Source organism: Anabrus simplex, chromosome 1 (genome assembly GCF_040414725.1).
Source record: "Anabrus simplex isolate iqAnaSimp1 chromosome 1, ASM4041472v1, whole genome shotgun sequence".
Taxonomy (NCBI): Eukaryota; Metazoa; Arthropoda; class Insecta; order Orthoptera; family Tettigoniidae; genus Anabrus; species Anabrus simplex.
The window spans coordinates 1,525,538,763-1,525,553,991 of NC_090265.1; positions in this window are offsets into that span (position 1 = coordinate 1,525,538,763).

Sequence of the window (15,229 nt, forward strand, 5' to 3'; positions counted from 1 at the left end):
CGATTGACCTGTCTAAGGCATTTGATAGGGTAGAACATGGGAGACACCTGGCAAAAATGAGTGCAATTAAACTAGACAAAAGCATGACTGAATAGGCTGCTATCTTCCTAGAAAATAGATCTCAGAGAATTAGAGTTGGCGATGCTTTAACGACCTCATAATAATTAAGAGCGGGATTCCTCAATGCAGTGTTATTGGACCTTTATATTTTCTTATATATATGTATCAATGATATGAGTAAAGAAGTGGAATAAGAGTTAAGGCTTTTTGCGGATGATGTTATTCTGTATAGCGTAGTAAACAAGTTACATGATTGTGGAAAACTTCGAAACGACCTCGATAATATTGTGAGATGGACAGCAGGAAATGGCATGATGATAAACGGGGCTAAAAGTCGGGTTGTAAGTTTCACAAACAGGAAAAGTCCTCTCAGTTTTAATTAGTGCGTTGATGGTGGTGAAACTTCCTTTTGGGGATCATTGTAAGTACCTAGGTGTTAATATACGGAAAGATCTTCATTGGAGTAATCACATAAATGGGATTGTAAATAAACGGTATAGATCTCATAGATCTCTGCACACTGTTATGAGGGTATTTAGGTTGTTTTTTTTGCTAGTTGCTTTACGTCGCACCGACACAGATAGGTCTTATGGCGACGATGGGACAGGGAAGGGCTAGGAGTGGGAAGGAAGCGGCCGTGGCGTTAATTAAGGTACAGCCCCAGCATTTGACTGGTGTGAAAATTCCATCGTGGTCGGGATTCGAACCTACTATCTCCCGAATACTGGATACTGTCCGCACTTAAGCGACTGCAGCTATCGAGCTCGGTATTTAGGAGGGGGGTTTGTAAAGATGTATAGAAGAGGGCATATGAGTCTTTGGTAAGACCTCAACTGGAGTATGGTTTCAGCGAATCGGACCCTCACCAGGACTACTTGATGCAAGAACTGGAAATAATTCATTGAAAAACAGCTCGACTTGTTCTCGGTAATTTTCGACAAAAGAGTAGCGTTACAAAAATATTGCAAAGTTTGGGCTGGGAAGACTTGTGAGAAAGGAGGCGGGATACTCGACTAAGTGGTATGTTCCGCGCTGTCTGTGGAAAGATGGCGTGGAATTACATTAGTAGAATAAGTTTGAGTCGCGTCTTTAAAAGTAGGAAAGATCACAACATGATGTTAAATTTGGAATTCAAGAGGACAAATTGGGTAAAGTATTCATTTATAGGAAGGGGAGTTAGAGATTGGAAGAACTTACCAAGAGAGATGTTCAATACATTTCCAATTTCTTTGCAATCATTTAAGAAAAGGGTAGGAAAACAACACATAGGAAATCTGCCACATGGGCGACTGCCCTAAATGCAATTCAGCAGTGATTGAAAAAATGGTTGTTTGTGCTTCGTTTCAAGAGTTTCTGTGCCATCCACGAATAACAACACACGACTAATTATGGAGCTGCAAAAAAAAAAAAAGCATTTGGTTGGTCTTTCACGCAACGGATGCTATGACGACGCGGGAATGGATGCGGGTGAATTAACTTTAATATTGATAAACATACTGACAAGATATAAATATAGTATTGTATCTGCTAAACATTATACAGTAAAAGAACAGTTTGTACAGTGTTAAACAGTAATTAATAAGTAGTACAAAAAAGTAGTCAGTAAGTAATTTATAACTGTCTAGCAAATTCACCCGTACTTCGTTACGGTATTCTACATTGTATACAGAATTGTGCGTAAATTACTGTACATGCACTGAGTAAGGTTTTTATTACATTGCATGTCTCTTAGCATTATCAAAGAAACACCACGGGGAAGTCCCAATACGTTGTTTCCAATATGAGGTGAGCGTTGAGGAGTTTTGATGATAATGACAGGCCACGTTTCCTATTGCCATTTATAATCGATTTCGGAAGTTTCTACTATAACGGAAAGCTTATTTGCTTATTACCATTCACAATCGTGTTGAGAAGTGTTCATAAAAATGACAGACGCCCTTTCCTAATGCCAGTCACAATCGAGATGGCAGGCCTCCTTGGAGACTGCCGGTGAAAACTGAGCTGGGGTGCTTTCATTATGATAGCAGGTCGCCTTGCGTACTACTAGTTACAATAAAATGGGGTTGTCTTCATTATAATGAGAGGCACACTTTCCCACTACCAGTCAAAGTCGAGCTGGGGAGTACTCATTATAACGGCAGGTCATCTTTCCTTCTGCCAGTCACATTCGATTTGAGGAGGTTCGATTATTACAGCAGGCCACTTTGCCTACTCACAGTCACAATCTAGTTGAGGAATTTTATTTTTAATAATGGGCACCCTTGCCTACTGTCGGATACAATCGGGTAGAGGAGTTCTGATGAACATTGCAGGCTCCCTTGCTTACTACCAGTCACAGTCGATAGGTGGAGAATTGATTACAATTGCAGAGCCATGTCGTATTGACAGTTACTATCGATTTGGTGGGTTTTAATTATAATGGAGGATCTCCCCCTTTCTATATCGCTACAAATGTTCTTCAATATATATATATATATATATATATACGAACGTATATAATTGCTGACCTTCATTTCGAGATTAACTGCTGCCAAACGGTAAGTTATACCGACAAACGGATTGCACCATCAGACGTCATTTTTAGTGTTGTACATGGATTGATCCTACGCCATTTTCTCGTGTTTCCTTTATTTACGCATTAGATTGAGTTAGAAACTTTGAATAGGATGAAATTCGGGTTCAGTTTTCACACATTGCTTTATTTTTTGCTTAACTATATGGTAACTAGAAACATAAAATTTGTCTCGCAAATGGCCACTGTTAGTGCCAATCTGCGTTCAGAATTTGATTATTATGTCCTTCCTATTCGTGTGTCAAAATATAAAATATACATGAAAAAGTACACAATTTACCTACAATCGAGAAATGCAGCTCTATCTGACATATAAGGGACTGCGATACGATCAAAATATGATAGGACCAAAGTTGTAGATTATTCCAAATTGGGCAGAGGTTATGTTATCCGCTTTATGATATGACTTACCGTTTAGCGACCAATTACCTCGAAACGAAGGTCTGCACCGTCATTAAAATTGCTCCATTTTTCGACATTTTTTGTGGGTAAAAGTTAAAGACTTGAAAAATGTTGGAATTTTTCCGTCTGGTACAGGCCAAAAGCTATAATTTTGCCAAATTTCAAATTTTTAGCTCGTCCAGCAGATTGTGCTCACCGTCTTATTTGGAGGAGGGGGGGGGGGTGCGGTTAAAAATTAGGACTTCAAGGGAAATGTTAACCCCCTGAAAACTATAGGTTATCACTTCTCTGGGAGAAAGAAAGGCTTGCACTTGGGTTCTTAAGCTGAGCTTTAAATTTCAAAACCGGTAGTGGGATTTATCGTGCCCCAGTTCGATGGTATGTGAAGAGGTTTTGCTTGTGGGAAGGTGGAAATCTTCAAAGCTCGTTTCGGTATATCTACTTCTCTTGCGGCACAAAATATCCGATTCCTCGGTGTTTTCGGAAAATTGAGACGTAAAGCAACAATATTAAAAGCAGCCTCAGACGCTCTAGATTTTCAATGAAGTTTTCTTTACGAGCTGAACCTAAATTTGACCACACTAAAACGTACCTCAGGCTCAGAAGCATTGTCAGACGCCCTAGACGTGGACTGGTGCTTTTAGGCTTTGAACGAATGTCAGCTCGTTTTTTTTTTTTGGCCATAGTATGTATGTATGTTCAGTCCGTCAGCGATGCCGCTAATGGGATCCTCAACAGCTCTGCCATCAGCTGTCATAGATGGCCTAGGCATCACTGAAGAGGTGTACTAGGAAGATGAGGAGTGAGGTAGTTTCCCGTTGCTTTCCTCACCAAGCCAGAGTTGCTATTACATATCAGTCTGCCAAGCCCACTGAAATGCATACACCAACCGACCCTATGAGCAACATTTTCACATCATTTATAGCAGGGATTGGCTGCATAAGGATTGGAATCATTAGCATCGCTCATACCTCAGACATTTTCATATTGTCAAAGCCAAGGATAAGACAGAGACAAATCTATGAAACTAACAAAATTGCTCTAGCCTATACCAGAAGACTTACTGCACTGTAAACACTAGGTCCTGCCAGCAAAGGCATTAGCCATAGTAAGAGGCACCAACTCTCAAAAGTGTCACAACCTACATACTGACTCTAAATAAGTCCTAGTTAACGGTACGTTTTGGGACGTAGTCGGTGAAATCATAGACTGCGAAGGAAAACTGTACGAAAGATCACTCAGAGGAAAGTATCACTCAAAGGAAAGAGAGTTAAGGATTCGGGATTAGCACTCGCATACATACGGAGCAATTAAGGTTGAAAGTAAGGCAGATAAGAAAGTTGACAGTAATTAATGATAGGATATTTACTGAGAACAGCCGGATATGACAACTATATAAATACCATGTGGATGTATTGAAAAAATGAAATATCCCTCACTAAAATGCGAAGATATGAGTTACAGATTTATGAAAGCGGTAAAAGAGGAGAAATTTAGGCGCAGGGATTCTTAGGTATTCACATAAGAAGAAGACTTATGGTGTTATTATTTACGGCTAAAGAGGCAAGACAGAGGAGTTAAAGAAATTAAAGCGGAAAATGGAAGTAGAAGGGAAATACAGTACAAATTATAGCACATGTCACAAAACACATTACGGTGTGAAATAATGAGCTACACTCCACGGTACTGTTGAAATATCTATTAAGAGCCACGCATGATACTAAACGACGTTTGTAACCTCCAACGGTGTTCTGCAAATATTCCATAGAATTACAGCTTCAAATCTTTCTCTTTTTGTCACGTGTTCCAACCAACTTAAATTATTTATCCATACAGCTCCAATGTTCCTCACATGATCACTGTATGTTACTGGGTTTAGATGTGCTTTATAATTTAGCATGCCATTTGTAAGTGTCATTTATCATGGCTTGCGATTTTGATGGATTCACTTTCAGTCAGTGTCTGCCAGTCCAGTCTTTAATATTTGCTAGGTCTTCGTTTAACTTTGTAATTACGTTGTTTGTGTCATTAGACTTTGTGTGAATGCATAACTGAATTGCATCTGCGTATAGGTGATATTTAAAATTGATTAGTATCTCAGGTAAAAAGTGCCACGTTCATCCAGTGGTTTGCCACAATCATGTATCGTTTCAGACTTCTACACGCTACTGACGACTACTATGATAAGACTGTGCGCAGGATAAAGTGCTGCAAGAAAATGTCATCATTTTGAGTTTAGCAAGTAATATGTCTTTGTACACACAGTCAAAGCCCTTTCTTAAGTTCGAGACAACCATTATTGACGTCCGAAACGGGGGAGGAGCTTACCGTCAGCTGTTTCCAATATGGCGGCGAGATAGTGACGGGATGTAAACACGACAGTGATCGGGTGTGTGTCTGTAGGATTTATTAAGTGTTCAAAATGTCTTTGGTGTCGTATGCGCAACTGTTGAGAGTTGTCGGAGATTTCATGCGTCCATTAGTGGAAGGGGAAGAAATATTCAAGCGTAATTACTTGATATGTGTAGGTAAAAAGTTTGAAACAGAAGATGAAACTGGTTGTGTTTACAATCATCCCACATCGATTCAAAACCGCACAAAGTTAATGTTGTCTTGAACAAGGGGGTGAAAATGTGAAGTGCAACTGTATATGTAAAGCGGGTTTGTCAGAGAAATGTTACCGCTGACACGCTAATTCACCTTAACAGTTAAGCTACTGTAATTTTCCACTATTAGAGGTTATGGAGTAATTTCTTAGCCAGGTGACGGGGGAGTTACCTGTTTTGTAAACTGTAATCTTGGGGAAGAAAGAAAATAATAATTCTACTAAGTAAATGTTGTAAAGCAAATAAATCCTACGCTTTATACAGGCTTGTGTTGGAACAGCCCACATAAACTTAAATGTTCTTCCATTTTTACCATCAGCACAAAAGTTAGAACTTAGAACAGACAATAATAAGTATAAAAAAAATTATAACTACCTACAGAATATGCAGAGCAAAGTTGGAAAATTATAATTTAAGAGTACTATAACCTCTACAGTCACAGCTGTTTGGGGTTGAAGAATACTTGGTTTGTCCAATTCTACCAAATAATTAGGTTATGGCTTCTAATTTATGATGACCGGGCGAGTTGGCCGTGTCGTTAGGAGCGTGCAGCTGTGAGCTCGCATCCGGCAGATAGTGGGTTCGAACCCCACTGTCGGCAGCCCTGAAGATGGTTTTCCATGGTATCCCATTTTCTCACCAGGCAAATACTGGGCCTGTACCTTAATTAAGGCCACGGCCGCTTCCTTCCCATTCCTAGACCTTTCCCGTCACATCGTCGCCATAAGACCTCTCTGTGTCGGTGTAACGTAAAACAAATAGCAAAAAAAGCTAATTTATGACGGCAAAATACTACATATTTTCTTTCATTGATAGAAGTATTATATAGGCAATTTAAATTCAGTGCTTAATTACTATCAGTTAAAGATATTACTCACATGTAGATAGTTAATTTACTGTCTGCTGTTACACATATGAAGAAGTTTACAAAGAGCGGATTACATTCTATGTGCGGCACAGAAGTATTAGGCTACAAGTTTATCAGTATTTTTGATGTAGCTAAATCTTTGTGAATACAAATTAGAGATAATAACTATCAATGAGTACAATAAACAGTACCGGTACCTACGCTGTGGAAAGAAGTCGTCTTCACGAGAATGCAGACTGCGCACTGTCATGTATCGCGCAACGCGTTTTCCAATTGACAGCGCGGAAACCCATCTTTCTCTGAACTTTTTGTACAGGAAAGTAGTGACTAGATTTCGCATCCGTTTTATACGATTTGCAACCTTATACAGAGCAGTACCTCCTCAAATTTGACAATTTTCTTTCTGTTTCCATCACGACGTCAATGCTTCGCCATGTAAATATACCTCACCAGTCACTATGTTGCAGCTTCAACATTCTACCGCGTGGCTGCGCCATCCAACTTTTCTGACGTCAATAGTAAACTATCTGATGACAACCCGCTTCGCTTGGTTTTTTGTACATGCGTGCCTAATTTTTATATGATACAGAAGATGTGCATTAAGAGAACACTCTTTTTTATTTTTATTTTATTTTATTAATTTTTTGAGGTTCATAAGTACCTTACATTCTCAGTCATTTCATAAAAATATATTTTTATAGACCATGTTTCATGTTTTGTTGTCTAGCGCATCCACAAACCGATTTTCTGCTTGTTCGACTAGGGGCAAAGCAACGTAGAGCTGACTATGTATGAAACAGGAACACTTTAAATTAATTCCACAATTCTGGAACGTTTGACCCTGAGCCTTATTGATAGTGGTACTGTAAGTTAATCTCACTGGAAATTGTAATCGTTTGAAACAAAATGACAAATCATTTTAGATGAATGGAATTCTTCGTATGAAAACAGATTTTTTTCCAGTTGGGATTACTGGCTCAATGATATTGTTAAGGAGCTGTTTCAGTAAGTATTTACTTTATATTCAAGAATTACAGAAAATACAGATGTACCAAGCAGAGAACTCCTATGGCTTTGAAATCACTATACTATTGCGAGATGAATCAAATATGGTGTATAGAACCAAGGAGTATATTTCAGAGCGTTTTAGACTACATTCTCACTCATTTCAATACCTTCAATGGCGAAGTCAGCCACTTTCAAGCCCCACATCTCCCACACCACCACAACCACCACCACCACCACAGCTACAGACACGCAACCTCTATAGTGTACGATGGGAGAATCGAGACAAATACCACCCACAAACATCAGTGGTCTGCAGTGGATAGTTGTGTTTGCAAGGTGTAATGTAAGAAATCACACGTCTGTTTTAATATTTAGTCGTCCAATTTCAACCCATACATTTCCCACACCACCACAGCTACCGACACGCAACCACCATACTGTACGACGGGAGACTCGAGGTTACAATCACACAGAAGCATCAGTGGCCTGCGGTGGGTAGTTATGGCTGCAAGGTGAAATATACGAACACACACGTCTATTTATATAAATAGTCCGCCACTTTCAATCCCCACACCTCCCATGCCACGACAGCTACCGACACACAACTACTATAATTTACGATGGGAGACATGAGGCTTCTACCAATCACAATCACCAGTGGTCTGTGGTGGGTATTTGTGGCTGCAAGGTGAAATAAACGAACACTCACGTCTCCTAGACTTGAGGCTACTACCACACACAATACCCAGTGGTCTGCGATGTGTATTTTTGACTCCAAGGTGAAATATACGGACACACACACCAATTTATATATATTATCCTTTATCCATCGCTAATTGAATGAAATTTGTCACTTTCGCCAATGTCGTGGTGGTACTAAAGGAACCCTAATTAATGTTTGTCAAGTAATTTGTGACGTAAAACTATGTTCAGTCATTTTCATTTCTGTATGTACTATTTTATCCAATAAATTTCCTAGTACAGGAAGGATACTAACAGGATAGTAAATCTTCGGAACTGTTAGGGTTGTTATTTTAGATAACGGTCGGATGATTGCGTATTTTCACTTTGAAGGAAAGATTCCAGTCATGAGTGAGTTATTAATGATTTGCACGATTGTTGGAAGCAGACGTACAGGATTCTTTTTAAAGAGACATGTTCATACCATCAAGGCCAGAGGAACCTGATTTAATTTCAATGAAGACACCCCTAATGTCACTTGGAGTAACATGAGAAAAGTAAAATTGCTCTCAATTTTGTCTTAAGTTTGAAGATATTCTGTTAATTACTATTGCCTTGGTCTGTTCGCCCATCTGAGTGGTTCGCGAGGTGAAATATGAATTTACGTCATCTAGTGGTACATTGCAGTTGTTGTTATTTGTCTTGGTTTTGTTTAATTCCACTTAGCGAAAAGATTTCTAAATATGAGTAGAATTGTGAGTGTCCAAAGTGTTGCAATATTAGCGTATAAAGGGCATTTCTAATTAACTGTTTTGTTCTGTTTCGGACAATTTTACAGATTTAGAAATTGTCTGATATATGATAATTAACATAATGATTATAGACTGCGTCTCTGGTTTTCACCGTATCACGTATTTTCTTCGGAAAGCAGTGGGCTGGAAGGTCGCTTTATGCTAACAGTACAGTGGTGCACGTCTATCGTACGAAGTCAGAAGTTCGTTAAAATGTTTCACTTTCCTTTCTATGTCGTTTATGTATTGAATGTTGTGTCAAGGAGTGTTAAGAGCATCTTCAAAAATGATTCTTCATTTAAGTGTTTAATATCCCTATATGAGATTAATTTCGACTTGAGTTTAGGGTACGTAGGTTATAGCTGTGGTTATTTTTACTTTAATAATATATTCAAGAGCTTTAGATAAAAGGCAGATATAATACTGATAGCTCGATAGCGATAAGCTGTATGAGGAGCTGAAGTTTTCCTCTGTTTGTTTCCACATTGTAGGAAATGTCTCATCGTGAGTAGATGAGTTATTACCGGCAGTATGGCAGGCAGTATGGATTATCACGCCAATTCCAATATTATCATGTTCTTTGACCTTGGATTTTTATGCATCTTATTGCGTTTCTAGGTTGAGAATAAGTCGCGGGCTTACAGTGAAATTGTTTCTGTCGGTTTGCTGAGTAGAATCTTTTAAGTGCCAAAATTGGTGACAAATTTAGTGTTGTAATGTGGTCGTTGTGTCAGTCAAGAGGGATGATTACGTCAGGAGAACAGAGTGGTTTGGTTTTTAAACCAAATTCCTTCCCAGACCTCCACATCGTCAATGTCAATACATTTTATCTAGATTAAACTACAGGCGTAACATATTTTAGCATGTCTGAACCGTTGTTGTAGTGGTATTCTTCAGCCGTCGGCTGGTAGTTAGATTGTTTGAGTACAGGTATTTATTAAACACTCGATGTGTTACTTCACGTTCCTTCATTATGTTATGTATTTCGTCACTGAGCCATGGGGCCAAAGTTCTTATCACGCGAGACATTCGTTCAGGGACGTGTTTGTTGTATAGCTCGGTCACCTGCTGATTGCCACTTTCTCCTTTATGTTCCTGTGTCTGAATACGTCATGCTATGGTATATTTGCAGCGTCTCCGAGTACAGTAGTTTATATCTATCAATATGTCTTGACTCGATGCCTAACCGACCTAGGTTTGAACTTCGGGCACTTGAGAAAATAATACAAATGAAGAGTGTCTGTTCAAAAGGCGCTATTCCACTCTCAGAAAATTGTGGAAAAACTCAAGGAAGCGAATAAGAAAAGGCACGTGAAACTTGCCCATGATTGGGTACGGCACTACTTTTAAGGAATTACATCTTTCTGATCTGGATTGCTCGTGACATTCGATAGTATTGCACTACTGCAATGCGTGGACAAAATACTAAACATTTTATGATCAGGCACTCGCCAAATATATTAAATCATCGGTAGAAATACTTGGAACGAAAGTCTGTCCATGACTAAGGACCATCTTAAGATTGTTGACAAAAATAATACCTAGTACAGTAGTATGTGGGAAGTGGCTGTGTTGTGAGTTGTACATAAAGAGAGAGCGGTCAGATACCATGCTGTAGGGATTGTTAAGAGCTCTTCGGATTGGTATGACTTACAATCTTTTACGTTGCACGCACACAGATAGGTTTTATGGTAACGATAGGATATGAAAGGACTAGGAGAAGGAAGGAGTCACCCATAATTATAGCAAGCGAACAACAAGGTAGTATTTCCTGAAGCACTTCCTCTACCTCATGTAAATAGACAACATGAGACAATTTATAAACTACGCCAACCAAGCATCGTACCTCAATAAGGGTACACTCCGGTTTCGGCCATTTTCCTATGATGATTTACATGTTAATTTAAGAAGAAGGCTGCCAGAAATGAAAGATACTACTCCTCCGCCGTGTTCACATTATTTTATAATCGTTTGGAATTAGTGTGCAACCTAGGAGTTTAACCAAGGGCTGATGGTTGCGTGGCTTAACCAAATTTCTTATCCTAAAATTATTTAGAGTTTTTGTGATGCAAATAATTATTTCAATGCATTCGTACAATGTTTGGTAAATAAACTTCGAAAGCGTATACATGGCATATATGCAGGGCTTCAGGAAGAGAACATAATTGACCGCTAAGAAAGTCTGCTGTTGACAATATACTCTTAGGGTGGGGATGAGGAGAGTTGTCTCTGGCGTTTTCAATATCATTAGCAGGGTTTGAGCAGGGGAAGGGACAAGAGAGTAACAAGATCACATTGCAATTTTCGTAAAGCAGATGGTGGATGAACTACGTGGTGCCAATATCTGACTTTTATTTGTTGGACAATTTGTTTTACGTTGCACGGACACAGATAGGTTTTATGGTAACGATGGGATAAGAAAGGACTAGGAGAAGGAAGGAATCACATGGATGGATGGATGGATGGATGGATGGATGGATGGATGGGAAATTCGAGGTTAAAGTTTAAACTGTTTCATAGACTTTTATATTACATATCTCTTTTTACTCATAAATAAACATGGAGAAGAATTTATTTTGTTTGATATTTATCCTTAAATTCAACTACCTGTAAATCGATACCCAGCTCTTTGGTGACTCAATTTCAAAGCTATTTACTATCGGACTGTACATACTGCTTATATATGCTCTTTTGCCAGAGGTACTTCTGTGTGGTCTCTTCTATGGTCAACATAGGCATAGAGTAAATATACCACACAAGGGTTGCAACGAGGGGGGGGAGGGGGGTAAATTCAACACTAGAGGAAGTCATAGGGGAGTACCTTTGACAACAGAGAAAATGGAGCCGGACATGAAAGGTCAATAGTCAAGAGCAATGAGATGGAAACCTAAAAGCTCTGGTTCAATTCCTATACATCCGCTTGCTGGCCTGTATGTCTCTTTCTGACCTGTGTGGAACAGTAGCTGACAATCAGTGGCATTCACACTGTGCACGACTTATGAATACGTCATCAGACTAGATTAGGGAGGATTGCATAGTCACACGAATTTCTCAAAAGCTCCATCCATGACATACGGCAACCTTTAGCTTTCGCAATTTCATTATGCTACTTGTTAAACCACAAATTTCTTAATTTGAAATAATAATAATAATAATAATAATAATAATAATAATAATAATAATAATAATAATAATAATTGCGTCCGCCTCTATAGTGTGGTGCTTAGCGTGATTAGTGCCACCCCCGGAGGTCCGGGTTCGATTCCCGGCTCCGCCGCAAAATTTGAAAAGTAGTGTGAGGGGTGGAACGGGGTCCACTCGACCTCGGGAGGTCAAATGAGTACAGGTGGGTTTGATTCCCACCTTAGCCATCCTCGAAGTGGTTTTCCGTGGCTTCCCTCTTCTCCTCCAGGCAAATGCCGGGATGGTACCTAACTTAAGGCCCCGGCCGCTTCCTTCCCTTTTCCTTGTCTATCCCTTCCAATCTTCCCATCCCCCCACAAGGTCCCTGTTCAGCATAGCAACAACCTCCCGAGGCTGAGTGGACGCCATTCCAGCCCTCGTACCACTTTTCAAATTTCGTGGTCTCCGGGGGTGGTAGCTAATCACACTAACTACTAACCACAGAGGCGGACTCGTGAATATGTTGATTTTCAATATTTTACATTTGTTGCTATGCGACTGTAGAATGAAAAATCTGAAAGTTTTATTCATAAATAATTGTGCATACATTTTATAAATTGTGCGCTGTTTACTTAGAACGATTTCTTAATTGTTTCTTGATGAATCGTGCTTTTTATTACTTTTACTACTCTTCTTTCCTTGGGAGGTCAGTTAATTTTACTAGAGGACCCGTGGTGCTCCAAAAGCATTCGTTATAAATAGGTCAGATAACATGTCTTGATTTGAAATTAATCCATGCATTGTCCGAGTATTTTGTTGAATCTTTAACTTTAGAATTTACATCACCTGTCAATTACGTGTCAAGTCAATATTTTTTAAGGTTCTTTATATTTTACAGTTGTTGTTGTATGTTCATTTTAAATTTTTACTGTTAGATTATTTTGTTTCACATGGAGTTTTTCTGTTTTTGCGACCGATATTGTCTGGGAAGTAGCAGATCCTTTCAAATTTAAAAAAAAGTAAGTGATAATTGTATGTATTTACTCGTTGCCCTCTAGATATGATGTACGCGATTCCAACTGACATTGGGACGGTCACTAATTAGCCTAGCGAATTCGATACCTGTGGATTCAACGCTAATATCGGTCATTTTCGACATTTTCTTTTTCAACCTTCTGATCCACATGCCGATTGAGACTATTACAATTCATCTCAGCCATCCCGAAAAGTATCGATTCGATACTAATATTGGTAGTTTTCGATTATTTTTTCATGTCACTCCCTCCAAACCCTCAATCGTAGGGGTGGTTGTAGTGTCTTATCCCCATAGTACTTTTCTCCAGATAGTAAGCTCTTTGTATAGAGCCTCCGTGGCTCATGCGGCAGCGCGCCGGCCCCTCACCGCTGGCTTGCATGGTTCAAATCCCGGTCACTGCATGTGAGGTTTTTGCTGCATAAAGCGGAGGCGAGACAGGTTTTTCTCCGGGTACTCCGGTTTTCCCTGTCATATTTCATTCCGGCAACACTCTCCAATACCATTTCATTTCGTTTTTCATTCATTAATCATTGTCCTAGAGGAGTGCGATGGGCTTCGGCAGCCGGCACAATTCCTATCCTCGCCGTTAGATGGAGGCTTCATTCATTCCATCCCTGACCCGGTCGAAAGACTGAAAACAGGCGGTGGATTTTCATTTCAGTAAGTTATTTGTGTACAAAGTTTGGTTGAGAGCAATGCTAAAATATACACACATACACCATCTCAGTCATTTTTTACATTTCTTTTTTCACTCCTTTTCCACCCCCGTGTCGATAGAGACTTACATGGCCTCCAGAGTATCACTATTCATCCCAGCGATCTCCAAAAGTATGAATTCGGCACTAACATTGGACGTTTTAGATATTTTGATATGCCACTCCCTCCAACCCCCGGGCGTAGGGGTGTCTTACCCCACATAATTATTTTCCAGATAGTAAATCATACATATACCAACTTTGGTTGAGAGCTATGCTGTAACATACATGTATAATCTCAGTCATTTTTTACATTTTCACTTCATCCTATCTCACACCCATAACGATGGTGGGTGAACTTGGACATAAATGTTACCCGGAGGGTCACTATTCATCTCATCAAACCCAGAAAACTATGGATTCAACACTAATATACGCCGTTTTCAATTACTTTTTTTTGGTCACTTCCTCTCCACTCCATGCCTAGGACTGCTAGGGATAAAAATGAAATGAAATAGCTTATGGCTTTTAGTGCCGGGAGTGTCCGAGGACAAGTTCGTCTCGCCAGGTGCTGTTCTTTTGAACTGACGCCCCTAGCCGACCTGCGCGTCGTGATGAGGATGGCATAGTGATGAAGACGACACGTACACCCAGCCCCCGTGCCAACGAAAGTAACCAATTATGGTTAGAATTCCTGAACCTGCCGGGAATCGAACCTGGGACCCCTGTGACCAAAGGCCAGCACGCTAACCATTTATTCATGGAGCCGGAGGGTGCTAGGGGTGTCTTACACCCACAGCATCTCTCTCAAGGTAGTATTAAGTCGTATGCGCACCAAGTTTCTTTCAAATTGCAGGTTTGGCCATAGTCGCCTGTCACGTTCAATCGTTTAGCTTCGCCTATATCTTTAGCTAGAGACATTGCTCCTGAACTGTGTGCGATCCGAATGTGCGGACAGAATGTATTGCGGACTTCGCCTGCAGTTATTGAAGTGACCATTTAGTGATTTTATTTTAGGATTACTCAAAGTTGAGTGAACTTAGAGACGTATCAATGTCTGATAATTCACCGGCAGGTAATGCCGAAGAGAATAAAATTAAAATGAAGCAGAACGGTTGGATGATCTGGTTAATAAATGTTTCAATATAGATATACAGTACTTACAAGGGAACATCGGCAATGGGTAAGTCGCCGATCGCGATGAAACTTGGAAAACACATGGAGGTACACGTAAAAACGATGTCGGCATCATTTTTGGGTGCCAACATTCATTAGAGCGTTAACCACGGGGCCTAAAAGTTGCGACATTTCAAATTCCGCGCGATCAGCGATGAATACCTGCTGGCCAATGCTAAGCTGGCACACTGCGTACTTGGAGACACGCCTC